General features: G+C 33.7%; 1 protein-coding gene across 20 annotated transcripts in view; it reads right to left on the bottom strand.

Annotated features, from left to right (window-relative positions):
• Positions 1–17,686, bottom strand: part of LOC18431397 (C2H2 and C2HC zinc fingers superfamily protein) — a 31,690-nt gene that overhangs the window by 11,719 nt on the left and 2,285 nt on the right. The gene's annotated exons all lie outside the window — the stretch shown is intronic.

Genomic DNA, 17,686 nt, shown 5'->3' on the forward strand with positions numbered 1-17,686 from the left:
TGCGGCATGCTATTTATGTTCATTGGATTATTATTAATATATAGACTCCATTGTGTGTTTTCTGTCTAATAGTGTTTATTTTTACAAAACTGTTATCTTTCCTTTAAAGTTTCTTTAGTATAAGTGTTTTATGTTGTTATTTTGCTTATGTGAGCCTTTTGGTATCAGAGCCAAGAGCCTACAGTGGTGAACTGTAGTTTAAGAACTGTGCTAGAGTTTAGGGACTAAAGAAATTTCCCACAACGATAATCATCTTGATACTAAATAGTCATCGTGACCCGAACTACCGATAGGCCAGGAAGAGCCGCAAAAGGTACAGGGGCTGTTTCCGACTGACTCTGTGATCAACAATTATCTGAAATGGCAAATTTCCTTAGAACTCTATCCAATAGAACAGCCTCTTCTTCTAATAGTACACTACATGTAAGAAACAGAGAAGAGATAACTATAAATAATGTAGAAAAACAAATTCAGAATTGGAATATCCCTAAAGTTCCAGCCACATATGTTTATAAAAAAGGAACTTTTGAATTTAAAACAAGTTTTTCTCTTAAACCTGTAGAACAAAGTATTTCTATTACTAGTGAGCAAAATAGTATCCAACTTCTCTCAAATAGAATGATACAAGATCATAAGAATAAGAATTACAAATATTTACATGTAGGACTTGTCCAAATTGCAATAAAGCCACTCACTCGAATTGGTTTAAATAACTCTGTTCTTCTCTGTCTCAGGGATGAACGGCATAATAAATTCTCTGATTCTCTCTTAGGTATAGTAGAATCAAGTATATGTAATGGCCCTATATACTTCAATTGCTTTCCCAATTATTTGGTGGCCTTAACGGATCCTAACCTCCTAAAGGTTCTTACTTTAAACATAAAAACCCAAGGGTTCGACATGGATACAGGATCCCAAAATATTGCTCTAGTCTATAGGATTTGTTATAAAGTGACGAACACTTTATGTCCAAACGCACTCCAAATGGATACCAAAGGACAAACAGTGTTTTTCCATACCAATATGGAAAAATCTAATACTGTGATACCAAGGTCTATGGCCTGGTCACAAATAAAAAATGGTCTCTACACTGTGAAAACCAATAGTCTAGAACCCCAGTAAATAGAGAACCGGAACAAATAATAGAGTACCCAGATGGGGATGTAAAAATACAATTCAACTCTAATAAACGAACCCGAATAAATATTTCTGAAGCCCCTTCTAGAATTCCTTCAAGATGCTCTACTTCTTCTGTCCCGCAGACAGAACATGAGCAAACTCATAAGAGACCAATAGTCGAAGGACTGACTAGAACAAATAGTCAAGTCCAACAACCAGTATATAGAATATATGAACCTAGTTCCCCAGATAAAGAACCAATACCTTCCGACTTATATTTCAATATCCTTACCCTCCAAGAAGAGAAAATATTTAAAATAGATAAAGAATGGATAAAACAGAATTTCCTGTCTGATGAAATAAAAGCATCCGTGATTGGTATTTAGTAGAATTTCCCCAAGAACTACTGGATGCTCTGCATAAAAGGTTTAATAAATTTATATTAAAACATAAAAGGAATGAAAGATTCTTTGATTGGTTAATATGCACCCGAACAGAGAAAGATATTAAAATCCCTGAATTTAACCTCAATACAATTGAAAATCAGTATCAAACTTTTTATACTATGCAAGGGGAAGAATTAAACTCCATTAATCCCCCTGAAAGAAGTCTTCAGATGAAAGGAAAATCAGAAGATAAAACCCGAGGCTAAGGCTTCACCCTATAAAATTACTCCAAAAGATACTGACCATCATACCCATAAAATAGATGCAATCCCACATATAATCGAACAAAATAATTTTACTAATCTTTGTTTACAAACCATTGGTAAACAAACCTCAGGGAAAGAAGGAGAATCATAAGTCTGAGGGAAAGAAAGCTTTACTGTTCAAACCTCCTCCAACCATCAATAAAGAACAGTTTAGCCTTCAAGGAATAAAGAAGAAAGATACTAATAAAGAACTAGATGATCAGTTAATTCAAAAATTTGCGAGACTAAATATAAAAGAAAAGGGAAAAGGTTCTAGTTCTGATCAAGGAGCTATGGTACTTTAAGAAGAGCCCATCTCTAATAACGATAGAGACTAAATAAGATAGAACAAGCCTTTAAGGCAGAAAGCCTTGAAATAAATAGGATAGATTATGGATTAGGCCTACTTATCAAACAAGAATGTATTATCCCAGGCCTACTCCTGTAGATCTCCAGTTCGAAGAAGATTTAATAACGAGTTCAGTATCATATTCTGGGAGATCTATTGTAAACTGGAATATAGACGGAATGTCAGAAAATCAGATTCTTGATTTAATGAAGCATATGACTATGTATGCGACTGCTTGTAAAATAAGTGGAAATCAAGATTAAGAGATAGCTAAAGCCCTCATTTGTGGATTTACTGGATGGCTAAGAGGATGGTGGGATTTCCATATGGATGAGAATACAAAGAATGAAATACTAACTGTCAACAAGCAGTGGGCAGTTAAAAATGAGTTCGGCCAAGAGATAATAAAATACTGAAAGTGATGCAGTTAATACATTAATATATACAATTACTCTTCACTTTGTGGGGAGTACTGCACTACTTAATGCCAGATCAGAAGACCTACTTTCTAATCTCATATGCCCAACACTATCCCATTATAAGTGGTTTAAAGATGTGTTCTTTTCTAGACTCCTTTCTAGGAAAGATAGTAAATCTGATCATTGGAAAGAGAAATTCATTTCAGGTTTACCCCATCTATTTGCCGAAAAAGTCAAGACCCGATTACAAAATAAACGATGGAGGAATAATCCCATATTCTTTATATACATTAGGAGAGCTATCAGCCGAAATTTATGCAGAAGGCTTTCCTCTTTGTACAGATCTAAAGCTGAAAAGACAGCTTGAAAAACAGAGAATGACGGGCAGGAAAGAATTAGGAGATATTTGTGAATTACCAACTTCGTTGATTTCTTGCCTTAACTCAGAGATAGAAGGTTCTTTATGATTACTATTTTTATTTTCGACTCTTCTGAGGATTTTAGCAAAACCATAATCTTCTTGAGTGCGAACTAAAGGATGAGAGGGTTTTTTATTCATTTTTGCTAAATTTATATATTGGACTAAAGCTTCTCGCTTCGTCTTGGGATCAGTTATTTTATCGATTATATCAATAATCAAATTTTCTTCTTTTGTAAGGGTGTTACAAAAGCAAGTAGTATCAAGATTATCATCGTCCGAATCTGAGCTGCTAAGAATCAAATCTTCTTCTATTTCTCTCGCTAGCATTTCCAATTCAGAATCGGAAGAGTTTTCAAAAGATTCTTCCTCAATTTGCATTATATTAAATAGTTGTCCTTTGATAGTATCATCTATTTGTAAAGCCTCTATCTTTTTCTTGATTCTGCACTTATTTTTATAATGTCCTACTTTACCACAGTTGTAGCAAACAGGAATTCGTCTTTTCCCTCTTTTCTTAAAGAAGGTATTTTTGGAAGAGAATTTTTTGGAAATTTTATCTTTGACAGAAGTCTTATAGGGTCCTAATTTATATTTTTTATTCTTATATTTTTTCTTATCCGTATCTCTAGAAGCAGGCAGAGTATTAAATCCAAACTGTTCATTTTTCTAGCTGTCTCTTCAACTTTAGATCTGTACAGAGGGCAAGGCCTTCTGCACAAATTTCGGCTGATAACTCGCCCAATGTATACAAAGAATATGGGATTATTCCTCCATGTTTATTCTTTAATCGTGTTTTCACTTTCTCGGCAAAAAGATGGGGTAAACCAAAAATGAATTTTTCTTTCCAGAGATTAGATTTACTATCTTCTCTAGAAAGGAGTCTGGAGAAGAACACATCTTTATACCATTTATAATGGGATAGTGTTGGGGATCTGATATTAGAAAGTAGATCTTTTGATACCAGAAGGCTCACATAAGCAAAATAACAACAGAAAACACTTATACTAAAGAAACTTTAAAGGAAAGATAACAGTTTTGTAAAAATAAACACTATTAAACAGAAAAAACACAATGGAGTCGATATATTAATAATAATCCAATGAACATAAATAGCATGTCAAACTCTTATGTAGAAAACTATTTTAAACTGCATGAAGAAAAATAGATAACTTACATATGACTCTTGCAGAAACTGAAAAACAACTGCCACTCGTCTGGCTAGTAGTCGGGTAACGAGTGCCAGTTACAATCACACATATAGCAAATCCTCTAATAGAAATGTGATCTGGTTGGCTGGAAACACCACCAGATATACAATCGAGAGAGAGTAGAGTTGCAGAGAGAGAGAGAGAGAGAGTACAGTTGCAGAAAGAGAGAGTATAGTTGCATAAAGCACTGAGGAAAACTTGAGAGCAGAGATCACTGAGAAAAACTTGAGAGCAGAGAGCAGAGGACAAAACTCCCGGATATCCCAAATGAATGGCCTTCCTCCCCTTTTATAGCCTACGGACTCCAAATCTTATTTTCAAGTCCATTGGTGCTGGACAAGACCTAAAGGTGTTGCTGACATTGGATGGGACTAAAAGATAGAAAAGGTGTCGGTGACGCTGAGTGGGACTGAAAGGTGAAAGATGCTGTCGGTGAATAGGAAAAGGTGTGGGATGCTGTCGATGAACAAGAAGATGCTGTCCGTGAATAGGATAAGATGTTGTCGGCAGCTTTTACTATTTCGTCGGCGGTTTACTATTTTGTCGGCAGGACTCATGTGCTCGTGGTTGCAGTCGTTCCGTCCTGTGTATTATGGTATCTTCTATTGTGATATTCCAAAGTCCATATCCTCGTTTTCTTGCTCATAGGATTCCTCATTTTGAGTTGACGTGGACATAGCTTCTTTTTCTTCATCAAATATTTGGAGCAGTTTCTTTTTAAGTTCTTCCCTAGTTGAAGTAGGGTTTTGTTGACGAAGCTTATTTATATAGTCCGCCATTGTTACTTCTATATCAGGGGGTGAAAATGGTACCTTTTTCATTCTTATCTTGTCTAGGTTTAGGGCTTCATTTTCATACACATCCCACCATTTTATATATATTTGGTTACCTATTTTTTGGATATATTCCCAATTATTTGTATAATCATCTGTTATATGGTAGGACCATTTCATGATCCATCGTATATGGTATAAAGCCATAAAATACATATGGAGATCTATTTTATCATTATTATTGTTATATTCTACAAACTTCCTTTGTGAAGCTTGAATATTAAGTGGCAATATTTCTATTCCAGATCCCCACAATTGGAACCAACTTTTGAACCAATTTGAAAATTCTCCTGGTATTGGTATTTTTATTTGTATGAACCATGTATGAGAATTATTAATATTCTGAAAAGCGAAGACCTCATGCCATGCTTTAATGTATTGGAAATATTGATAATATTTATCGTTGAAACCTTCATTTTGTAATTTTCTTGGTTTCAAGGGGTCGGAGCCCCACTCCTTGTATATAATTATTTTTCTTATTTGAAACTTGGAATATGCTATCATATTGGTATTCTTTTTATAAAAATGGACTATGGTTTGGTAACAGATCCGGTTTCAAGAAGGATAGTTTGATACCACTCTCGGCTTTTCTCTCCATTATTTGGGTGCAAATGGTTTCTCAGATATACAGCGGCTACTTCCCATGGGTCCTTGGTTTTATTAATGTCTTCTATTACAGTGATGGTTATGAAAGAGGTTTCTATGAACTTACTCTTCTCTCCAGTTGTATTCGTAGCTATTGGTATTGTTTCAGGAGAAAAGGTTATTTCCTGAGCTTGTTTTTTAATTATTTGATTTGGGGTCATTGGTGATGAAGATGTTGCTAAGGCTTTATTTGGTATAGGAACTATTTCCATTTTTCCCTTTTTTGCTAAACTCAAACTCCTCCTGCCCCCCCTGCAATTACTCACGAGTTAAAAAATCAGGAAGGTAATTAGTATTGCCTTTAATATGTTCAATCTCAAATTTGAAGGAAGAGAGAATACCTTGCCATCGAGCAACAATTTGTTTGGAGACAAGGTTTTTGACATCTTTAAAGAGTATGTCTTTTGCAGCCATACAATCGGTTCGAATGAGGAATTTTTGATTGAGTAAATCACTGTGAAATTTAGTAACACAGTGGACAATAGCAAGGAGTTCTTTTTTAACAGTGGAGTAATTTTGTTGGGTCCTATTCCAGGCTCGGGAAGTAAAACGACCCAAATGTTCAGTATTAGAAATTTTTTGTTTTAATATTCCTCCCAACCCTTTCTCTGAAGCATCACACTCAATTATTTTAAAAGCTGTAGGGTCGGAGAGTGTAAGACAGGGTAACTCTTTAGCCTTTATTTTTATTTTTCTTACTGTTGAAGTATGCACCTCCGTCCATTCAGGAGGATTCTTTTTTAATCTTTGAAATAATGGTTTAGCATCAATAGCTAAATCTTTATAAAAATCAGCAATATAATTGCGACAACCCAGAAATCTCTGGAGCTCAGTTTTGTCTTTGATCACATCTGGGAATTTATTGGCAAAATCAATTGCTCTATGCATAGGGATTATTCTTCCTTGGAAAATATTGTCCTAAAAATTGTATTTTTGTTTGACAAAGACTAATCTTTTTGGCACAAACTGCCAACCCAGCTACTTTGATTGCTTTGACAAAAATGTTTAGATGCTTTATATGTTGATCTAGATTTTCAAAAAATACTAGAACATCATCAATATAGACCAGTATAAATTTAGTATAAGGATTGAAGATATCATTCATAATATTTTGGAATTCTGAAGGGGCATTCTTTAGCCCAAAATACATAACATTCCATTCATATTGTCCGAAAGGAATATTAAAAGCAGTTTTATACCGATCTTCTTCAGCAATTTGGATCTGCTAATAGCCAGACTTTAGATCAAATTTAGAAAAGATACAAGCATTAACAAGTCTATCTAACAAATCTCTTTTATTAGGAATGGGATACCTTATCCATCGTAAGGCTTTATTAAGTGGTTTATAATTTATAACCAGTCATGTAGCCCCTCTTTCTATTTCAGAAGCTTTTTCCACATAGAATGCTGAACAGCTCCAAGGAGAGGAGCTTTTTCTAATGAGCCTTTTTTGTAGTAAATCAGCAATTTCTTTTTTACAAATTTCCAAAAGCCTAGGATTCATCTGGATTGGTCTGGCTTCGGTAGGAATTTTCTCTTCATGGAAATTGGCTTCATAAGGTAGATGAACAATATGTTTTTTCCTATTCCAAAAAGCATTTGGAAGTTCAGCGCATATTTCTGTTTCAATATTTTTTCTGCGGGTTTCTATTACCTTTTTATTTTCAGGAAGTAAAAGCTTCATTTCTATTGTTTTATATTTTATTTCCTCTTTAAGGAAATATAAGAACTTTTCTTTATTAGAAATTTTCTCTCTTATATTATTAATTTCTAGAGTTTTTGGCTTTTCGAAAAACTCAAATTTCACATCATGTCCTTCTATGTTTGCTTCAATTCCAGTATTATCGATTTTTATTGGGTAAAACATATTTAGAAATGGAGTTCCCAGAATTACAGATTGGCTTCATCCTTCTACCATAATAAAGGGGAACTCAAAGCAATTGCCATTATTGCATACTGTAGCATTTGACAATTTATAGTTTATGATCATCTGACTGCCATATGCTGTGTTTAAGACTTGAGTGGTCTTACTAAAATATTTAGTAGGGACCAATCCTTCATTTATGCAATTCAAATCTGCTCCTGAGTCTCTTAGAGCAAGAGTTTGAAAACTATATTCTTTTTGAACTATTATTTTTATCATAGTGAACCATTTTTGAGTAATTACTTTGTCAAGAGGACTAACGTAATTACAATCTTGTGTTGTATTAGAGGATTCTGGTTCATCCTTAATTATTTTTGGGAGAAATTCTTCTGCCGTAGGGGGCAGAGGATTTTTATAATAATTTATAATATTATTAAATTCTATCTCATCATCTGTATAACAGGGCTATCTTCAACAGGGTTAGAGGCTAACTCTATAATCTGTACTCTATTTTTTAGGCTTATTAGTTCATTACGGACTTCATTTATTTCCTGCCTCAATTCAGAGATATAAGGTTCTTTAGGGCCATTATTTTTGTCCTCAACCCTTCTAAGAATTTTAGCAAAACAATAGTCCTCTTGAGTGCGAACTAGAGGAGGATAGGGGTTTTTATTCATTTTGGCTATTTTTATATATTGGACTAAAGCTTCCCGCTTAGTCTCAGGATCAGTTATTTTATCAATTATATCTCTAATTAAATTTTCTTCTTTGGTAAGGGTGTTGCAAAAACAAGAGGCATCAATATTATTATCATCTGAGTCAGAACTGCTAAGGATTAAATCTTCGTTTTCTATCTCTCCAGTTAGCATCTCTAATTCAGAATTAGAAGAATTATCGGAAGATTCCTCATTAATCTGCAGCATATTAACCAGTTGATCTTTAATATTATCATCTAATTGTAAAGCATCTGTTTTCTTTTTGATTCTGCACTTATTTTAATAATGTCCTACCGTACCACAATTATAGCAAACAGGGATTCTTCTTTTTCCCCTGGCCCTTTTAAAATTCCTTTTGGGGGAAAATTTCTTAGAAAATTTTTCTTTAACGGCATTTCTATTGGATCCTGGCTTGCTGCTATATTTTCTATTTTTATATCTTTTTCTATCAGAATCTTTGGAAGAAGGCAGTGTATTAAGTCCAAACTGTTTACAAAAATCTCCTAACTCTTTTCTTCCAGTCATTCTCTGTTTTTCTAGTTGTCTCTTCAGCTTTAGATCTGTACAGAGGGCAAGGCCTTTTGCACAAATTTCGGCTGATAACTCGCCCAATGTATATAAAGAATATGGGATTATTCCTCCATGTTTATTCTTTAATCGTGTTTTCACCTTCTCGACAAAAAGATGGGGTAAACCATAAATGAATATTTCTTTCCAGTGATCAGCTTTACTATCTTCTCTAGAAAGGAGTCTGGAGAAGAACACATCTTTATACCATTTATAATGGGCTAGTATTGGGCATCTGAGATTAGAAAGTAGATCTTTTGATCTAGCATCGAGTAGTGCAGTACTTCCCACAAAGTAGAGAGTAATAGTATATATTAAAGTATTGACTGCATCACTCTCATTATTTATTACATCTTGCTCAAACTCATTTTTAACCGCCCACTGTTTGATGGCCGTTAATATTTCATTTTTTGTATTTTCATCCACATGGAAATCCCACCATCCTCTTGGCCATCCCGTAAACCCATAAATAATGGCTTTAGCTATTTTTTGGTCTTGAATTCCACTTATTTTGCACGCAGTTGCGTACATGGTCATATGCTTCATTAAATCAAGAATCTGATTTTCAGACATTTCATCAATATTCCAATTTACAATGGATCTTCCAGAATAAGATATAGAGCTGGTAATCAAATCTTCTTCGAACTGGAGATCAGGAGTAGGCCTAGGATAATACATTCTTGTCTGTGAAGTAGGCCTAAACTTTTTCCCATAATATATTCTATTTATTTCAAGCCTTTCTGTTTTGAAAGCTTGTTCTATTTCATTAAGCTCGTTATTGGAAAAGGATTCTTCTTGAAGAACCATAGCTCCTTGATCAGAACTAGTCTTGAAAGTTACTCCCTTCTCTTTTATATTTAACTTTGCTAATTTTTTTACTAGCTCATCCACCAAGTCTTTGTTGTCATCTTTCTTCTTTATTCCTTGAAGACTAAACTGCTCTTTATTGATAGTTGGAGGAGGTTTGAACAGTAAAGCTTTCTTTCCTTCAGACATATGATCCGTCTTTTTATCCTGAGGTTTATTCATCATATTTTCAATCCTGGTAGTCTGTCTTCCAATAGTTTGTAAACAGAGATTAGTATAATTATTTGTTCAATTATATCCGGGATTACATCTATTTTATGGGTATGATGATCATTGTTTTTAGGGGTAATTTTATAAGGTGAAGCTTTAGCTTCAGATTTATCTTCTGATTTTCCTTTCATCTGAAGACTTTTTTCAAGGGGATGAATGGAGTTCAGTTCTTCCCTTTGCGTAGTATAAAAGGTTTGATACTGACTCTCAACAGTATTGAGATCAAACTCTGGAAGTTCGATCTCTTTTTCTTTTAGGGCGTATCTTAACCAATCAAATAATTTTATATTATTTTTATGTTTTAATATAAATTTATTGAATTTTTTATGCAGAGCATCTAATAATTCTTGGGGAAATTCCGCCAAATACCAATCTCTGATTTTCTTATTTTCATCGGACAAAAAGTCCTGTTTGATCCCTTCTTTATCTATCTTAAACTTTTCTTCCTTTTGAAGGGTAAGAATATTAAAATCTAAGTCAGAAGGTGTTGGTTTCTTATCTAGAGAACTAGGTTCATATATTCTATATACTGGTTGTTGCACTTGACTATTACTTCTAGTCAGTCCTTCGACGATTGGTCTCCTGTTAGTTTGCTCATGTTCTGACTGCGGAACAGAGGAAGTAGAGCATCTTGAAGGAACTCTAGAAGGGTTTCAGAAATATTTATTCGGGTTCATCTATTGGAGTTGAATTGTATTTCTACATCCCCATCTGAGTACTCTATTATTTGTTCCGGTTCTCTATTTATTGGGGTTCTAGACTGTTGGTTTTCACAGTGTAGGGACCACTTTTCAGGGAGTTTTATTTGTGACCAGGCCATAGACCTTGGTATCATAGCCAAGAGCTTACAGTGGTGAACTGTAGTTTAAGAACTGTACTAGAGTTTAGGGACTAAAGAAATTTCCCACAACGATAATCAGATTGACACCAAATAGTCGTCGTGACCCGAACTACCGATAGGCCAGGAAGAGCCACGAAAGGTACAGGTACTGTTTCCGATTGACTCTGTGATCGACAATTATCTGAAATGGCAAATTTCCTTAAAACTCTATCCGATAGAACAGCCTCTTCTTCTAATAGTACACTACGCGTAAGAAACAGAGAAGAGATAACTATAGATAATATAGAAAAACAAATTCAGAATTGGAATATCCCTAAAGTTCCAGCCACAGATGTTTCTAAAAAAGGAACTTTCGAATTTAAAACAAATTTTTCTATTAAAACTGTAAAACAAAGTATTTCTATTACTAGTGAGTAAAATAGTTTCTAACTTCTCTCAAATAGAATGATACAAGATCATAAGAATAAGAATTACAAATATTTACATATAGGACTTGTCCAAATTGCAATAAAGCCACTCACTCGAATTGGTTTAAATAACTAAAGCCACTCACTCGAATTGGTTTAAATAACTATGTTCTTCTCTGTTTTAGAGATGAACGGCATAATAAATTCTCTGATTCTCTCTTAGGTATAGTAGAATCAAGTCTATGTAATGGCCCAATATACTTCAATTGCTTTCCCAATTATTCGGTGACCTTAACGGATCCTAACCTCCTAAAGGTTCTTACCTTAAACATAAAAACCCAAGGGTTCGATATGGATACAGGATCCCAAAATATTGCTCTAGCCTATAGGATTTGTTATAAAGTGACGAACACTTTATGTCCGAACGCACTCCAGATGGATACAAAAGGACAAAAAGCGTTTTTCCAAACCAATATGGAAAAATCTAATACCGTGATACCAAGGTCTATGGCCTGGTCACAAATAAAACTCCCTGAAAAGTGGTCCCTACACTATGAAAACCAACAGTCTAGAACCCCAATAAATAGACAACTGGAACAAATAATAGAGTACCCAGATGGGGATGTAGAAATACAATTCAACTCGAATAAACGAACCCGAATAAATATTTCTGAAACCCCTTCTAGAGTTCCTTCAAGATGCTCTACTTCCTCTGTTCTGCAGTCAGAACATGAGAAAACTCACAGGAGACCAATTGTCGAAGGACTGACTAAAACTAATAGTCAAGTGCAACAACCAGTATATAGAATATATGAACCTAGTTCCCCAAATAAAGAACCAACACCTTCTGACTTAGATTTTAATATTCTTACCCTTCAAAAGGAAGAAAAGTTTAAGATAAATAAAGAAGGGATCAAACAGGACTTTTTGTCCGATGAAAATAAGAAAATCAGAGACTGGTATCTGGCGAAATTTCCCCAAGAATTATTAGATGCTCTGCATAAAAAATTCAATAAATTTATATTACAACATAAAAATAATATAAAATTCTTTGATTGGTTAAGATACACCCTAAAAGAAAAAGAGATCGAAGTTCCAGAGTTTGATCTCAATACTGTTGAGAGTCAGTGTCAAACCTTTTATACTACGCAAGGGGAAGAACTGAACTCCACTCATCCCCCTAAAAAAAGTCTTCAGAAGAAAGGAAAATCAGAGGAAAAACCTGAGGCTAAAGCTTCACCTTATAAATTACCCCAAAAAACAATGATCATCATATCCATAAAATAGATGCAATGCCGGATATAATTGAACAAAATAATTATACTAATCTCTGTTTACAAACTATTGGAAGACAGACTACTAGGATTGAAAATATAATAAATAAACCTCAGGATAAAAAGACAGATCATAAGTCTGAAGGAAAGAAAGCTTTACTGTTCAAACCTCCTCCAACTATCAATAAAGAGCAGTTTAGTCTTCAAAGAATAAAGAAGAAAGATGACAATAAAGAATTGATGGATGAGCTAGTAAAAAAAATAGCAAAGTTAAATATAAAAGAAAAGGGAGTAACTTTCAAGACTAGTTCTGATCAAGAAGCTATGGTTCTTCAAAAAGAATCATTTTCCAATAACGAGCTTACTGAAATAGAACAAGCTTTCAAAACAGAAAGCCTTGAAATAAAGAGAATAGATTATGGGAAAAAGTTTAGGCCTACTTCACAGACAAGAATGTATTATCCTAGGCCTGCTCCTACAGATCTCCAGTTCGAAGAAGATTTAATTACCAGCTTTATATCTTATTCTGGAAGATTTATTGTAAATTGGAATATTGATGGAATGTCTGAAAATCAGATTCTTGATTTAATGAAGCATATGACCATGTACGCAACTGCGTGCAAAATAAGTAGAAATCAAGACCAAGAAATAGCTAAAGCCATTGTTTATGGGTTTACGGGATGGCTAAGAGGATGGTGGGATTTCCATATGGATGAAAATACAAAAAATGAAATATTAACTGCCACCAAAGAGTGGGCAGTTAAAAATGAGTTTGGGCAAGATGTAATAAATAATGAGAGTGATGCAGTCAATACTTTAATATATACTATTACTCTCCACTTTGTGGGAAGTACTGTACTACTCGTTGCTAGATCAAAAGATCTACTTTCTAATCTCAGATGCCCAACACTATCCCATTATAAATGGTATAAAGATGTGTTCTTCCCCAGACTCCTTTCTAGAGAAGATAGTAAATCTGATCACTGGAAAGAAAAATTCATTTCTGGTTTACCCCATCTTTTTGCCGAGAAGGTGAAAACATGATTAAAGAAACATGGAGGAATAATCCCATATTCTTTATATACATTGGGCGAGTTATCAGCCGAAATTTGTGCAAAAGGCCTTGCCCTCTGTACAGATCTAAAGCTGAAGAGACAACTAGAAAAACAGAGAATGACTGGAAGAAAAGAGTTAGGAGATTTTTGTGAACAGTTTGGATTTAATACTCTGCCTTCTTCCAAAGATTCTGATAGAAAAAGATATAAAAATAGAAAATATAGCAGCAAGCCAAGATCCAATAGAAATACTGTTAAAGAAATATTTTCTAAGAAATTTTCCCCCAAAAGTAATTTTAAAAGGGCCAGGGGAAAAAGAAGAATCCCTGTTTGCTATAATTGTGGTAAGGTAGGACATTATAAAAATAAGTGCAGAATAAAAAAGAAAACAGATGCTTTACAATTAGATGATAATATTAAAGATCAATTGTTTAATATACTACAAATTAATGAGGAATCTTCTAATAATTCTTCTGATTCTGAATTAGAGATGCTAACTGGAGAGATAGAAAAACGAAGATTTAATCCTTAGCAGTTCTGACTCAGATGATAATAATATTGATGCCTCTTGTTTTTGCAACACCCTTACTAAAGAAGAAAATTTGAGAAGTTAATTGCCTCAATGGTTGACCTACCTCGCATAAAACCGAACTGATTTTTTGGTACATTCGTTTCATGTTGTAGTCGTTGCTCAATCAATCTCTTCTCCAACTTCACAGTGTGGCTCGTAAATTGGATCCCTCGATAGTTTGTATAACTCTACATGTCTCATTTGTTCTTGTAAATAGGTAACACAATACATTTTCTCCAGTCGTTTCCCATGTTATTTGTTCTCAAAATCTTATTGAAAAGCTTAGTCAACCAGAATATGCCAATCACACGCACTTCCAAACCGCTATTGGGATACCATCTAGTCCTAAAGCCTTTCCTAGTTTTATCTTTTCTAAAATATCCTAATCCTATGAATGTATCTATGACATTTGACCTCATTTATGTCAAAGGTTCTTCCTAATGTTGTACTCCCTTAGTGGTCGTTATTAAACAATTTTTTATATAACTGCTCCGCCTTTCATTGACTTCGTCATCCATTAACAAGACCCTCTGATCCTCACTCTTAATGCATTTAAAATGATCTAGATCCCTACGATTCATCTTTCTCATTTTTGCTAGTTTGAAGCCATCTTTTTCACGTTCTCTTGTTCCCAATTTATTATATAGATCATCCTTATTATTTTCTTAGCTTGCTTCAAGGCATTTTTATATTCTTCTAAGTTTTGTTCATTTCCATTCCATTTCCAAGCGTTGTAATATGATTGTTCTTCGCTAATAGCCTTTTGAATCTCATAACTCCACCACCAAGTTTCCTTATCTAAATATATTTTCCTGTTAGATTCATTATCCTAAAACTTCTTTTGCCACTTCCTTAATACAGTCAGTCATCTCATTTCACATAACATTAACTTCAAACTTAGAATGCTATTTCCTTCTTTTATCAATTTATTTCTAAACAACTATATTTTCTCCTTCTTAAAATTCTGGCACCTAGGTCTTGGACACCTGTTAATTTCACTCCTTTTCTTTTATCTCTTTATGCAAACATCGATAACCATGGGCCTATGTTGCGTGATCAAACTCTCTCGTTTAATAACCTTACAATCTTTACATGATGGTTGTTCTGCCTTCTTAACTAGAAAAACGTTTATTAGGCTTTTATATTAGAGCAATAATCAAATGCCACAGTTGTATCATAGTATAATGCAACGACACTTCTAGAAAACTATGTTTGTGGTATTTGTATGACCTCAAATTTTGCACACACACACTGTCTTCATCTCAATAATCAATCCCCCTCCAAAAAAAAATGTTCAATTTGAACCCTAGATATGGTCAAAGAGTCCCTTCCAAAAACAAATCTAGACCATTCTTTTTGTGAATTTCAAGATCTTAGCCTGTATAAACTCAAAATCATTTTTTCTTTTTTTAACATTGTTCATCTAATGATAATAAAGCCATCCAAAAAAATTGGAAATAAAAAAAAATCCTTCTAAGGCCTAGATCTAAGCATCTGGCCAAAATGAATGGCCTATGTTAATTGGGCTAAAAAAATAATTTCTAGATTGTGTTTTCAATTTTTTCTTTTTTTGTGATTGTTCATTAGAATGAAAAGAGTGTATATTTCAAAATTTGGATCAAACAAATGGCCATACGATTGTTTTTTAAGGTTGTTGCATCATATTACGATACTATACAACGGTTGCATGAAATCATTGCTCTTTATATTATCCACTTTTGTAAGTTATTAAATGTTCATCTCGTTTTTTAAAGTAGATGTTTATTATTGCTAGGTCGTAAGCCATAGCAAAATCAAGAATTGCATCAACAATCTCAGTTCTTTCCCCAAATCCATATCCTCCATGCACCCTTTCATATCTTCTACTATCTTTTCCTACATGAGCATTTAAGTCCCCTCCTCAAAATGTCATTTCTCTATTATGTAATCCTTGGACTAGGCCATCCATGTCTTCCTAGAATTGTTTTTTAATTATATTCTCTGGTCCTACTTGTAACACATAAGCATTAATTACATTAATTATCTCCTCCCTAATATAAGTTTAATCAATAGGAAGCTATTACCTATTTTTTAACATCTATTATTTTAAACTTTAAAGCTTTGTCTACTATTATGCCTACGATATTTCTATTATTATTCTTTCCTACATACCAAAGTTTATATCCATCAATTTCCTTAATTTTTGCCTCTTTCTACTTGATTTCCTGTAAGCAAGCTATATCAAGTCTTTGTCATCTCATTGTATCCATTAACTCTATACTCTTACCTATTAGAGTTCCTACATTTCATGTGGCTAGATGAATGTTATTCTCTTAGACTAGCTTCTTTACCCACGCTTGTCCAAAATGACATAGCATAATTAGAATATGTCACAAAAATAACTAGGCCCTTGATTAACGTGTCCTTAGGTTAACTTCATTTGTTTCATACATTTTCACGGCTTGCATGTGACTTAAGGAGTCGGTCCAAGAACAATACCATCAGGTTATCATCAAACCAATGTTGTTTGAGGTAGTCCTACCTTTCAAGAACTTATTATAATGAAGGGAAAATGACCTACACCCCCCTCCCTATAATTTCCATCCCTATTAAGCCATTGGGTTCACCAAAATCCCTTGTACCCCTGCAAGTGTAAAACTTTGGGACGGTTAGCCCCCAATTATGTTATCTTTTGATCCTTTGAAAAATTTCATCCTTTTGTTTTAACACGAATAACAATAATAGTAAGAATTATTATTATTATAACTATTCTTGTTTAATAATAATAATAAAACAACAACAACAATATATTAATTGTTAAATAATTCATCTCTTATAGGTATTTTGATACATTTATTTAGTAAATAAATAAATAAATAATAATAATAATACATTACCAATAGTAATAAAGATCTTGATTAATCAATTTACAAGTCCAAAAGATGTAGATGCAATTGTAAAATAGGTCATAATATTAAAGAAAAATTCATTTTTTTTTCAAGTCTAAATTTGTAGAGTGGGGGTTGACGGAGGTAAGATTGGTTTTGGGCAACAGAAGAGAAAGGGAAGGGAGTTGACTAATGGATGGGTTTGGAATTTTTGTAAAACAAAAATTTGTAAAAAGATTAAAGGATTAAAGGAAAACACAATTGGGGGGCTATCAGTCCCAAAATTTTAAACTTGAGGGGGGGAATAAGGGATTTTGGTGTAGCCAAGGGTCTGATAGGGATGGAAATTTCGGGGAGGTGGGTAGATGTCATTTTCCCTATAAAGAATCGTCCAGCAAATATAGCAAATTGCTTATTCAAAATGTCACATAAATTAACCAAGTTGCTTGTTTAAATATGAGCTTTTGATATCTAAGATCAACTATTCGTTCACTCTAGGCCTAACACCATCAATGCATCCTCTTTTTCATATTTTTCTTTTTTTGTTACTACTATACAATTTTAAATTGAAAAGCACTATAATATCCTCTTCCTCCACATTGTTCTCACTTTTTAATCCCCTCTGCACCAAAGAGCAGACATGGAAATACAAGAATATTCATAACACTTACAGATTCAGGTCTTAATTATCAGAACCGATGATGTGTAAGGGCAGAGAACATATGGGCAACTTTAAATTGCCAATGTTGAGCTACATCAATA

Source organism: Amborella trichopoda, chromosome 2, assembly GCF_054954075.1.
Source record: "Amborella trichopoda isolate Santa Cruz 75 chromosome 2, AtrichopodaSantaCruz75HAP2 v2.0, whole genome shotgun sequence".
Classification (NCBI taxonomy): domain Eukaryota; kingdom Viridiplantae; phylum Streptophyta; class Magnoliopsida; order Amborellales; family Amborellaceae; genus Amborella; species Amborella trichopoda.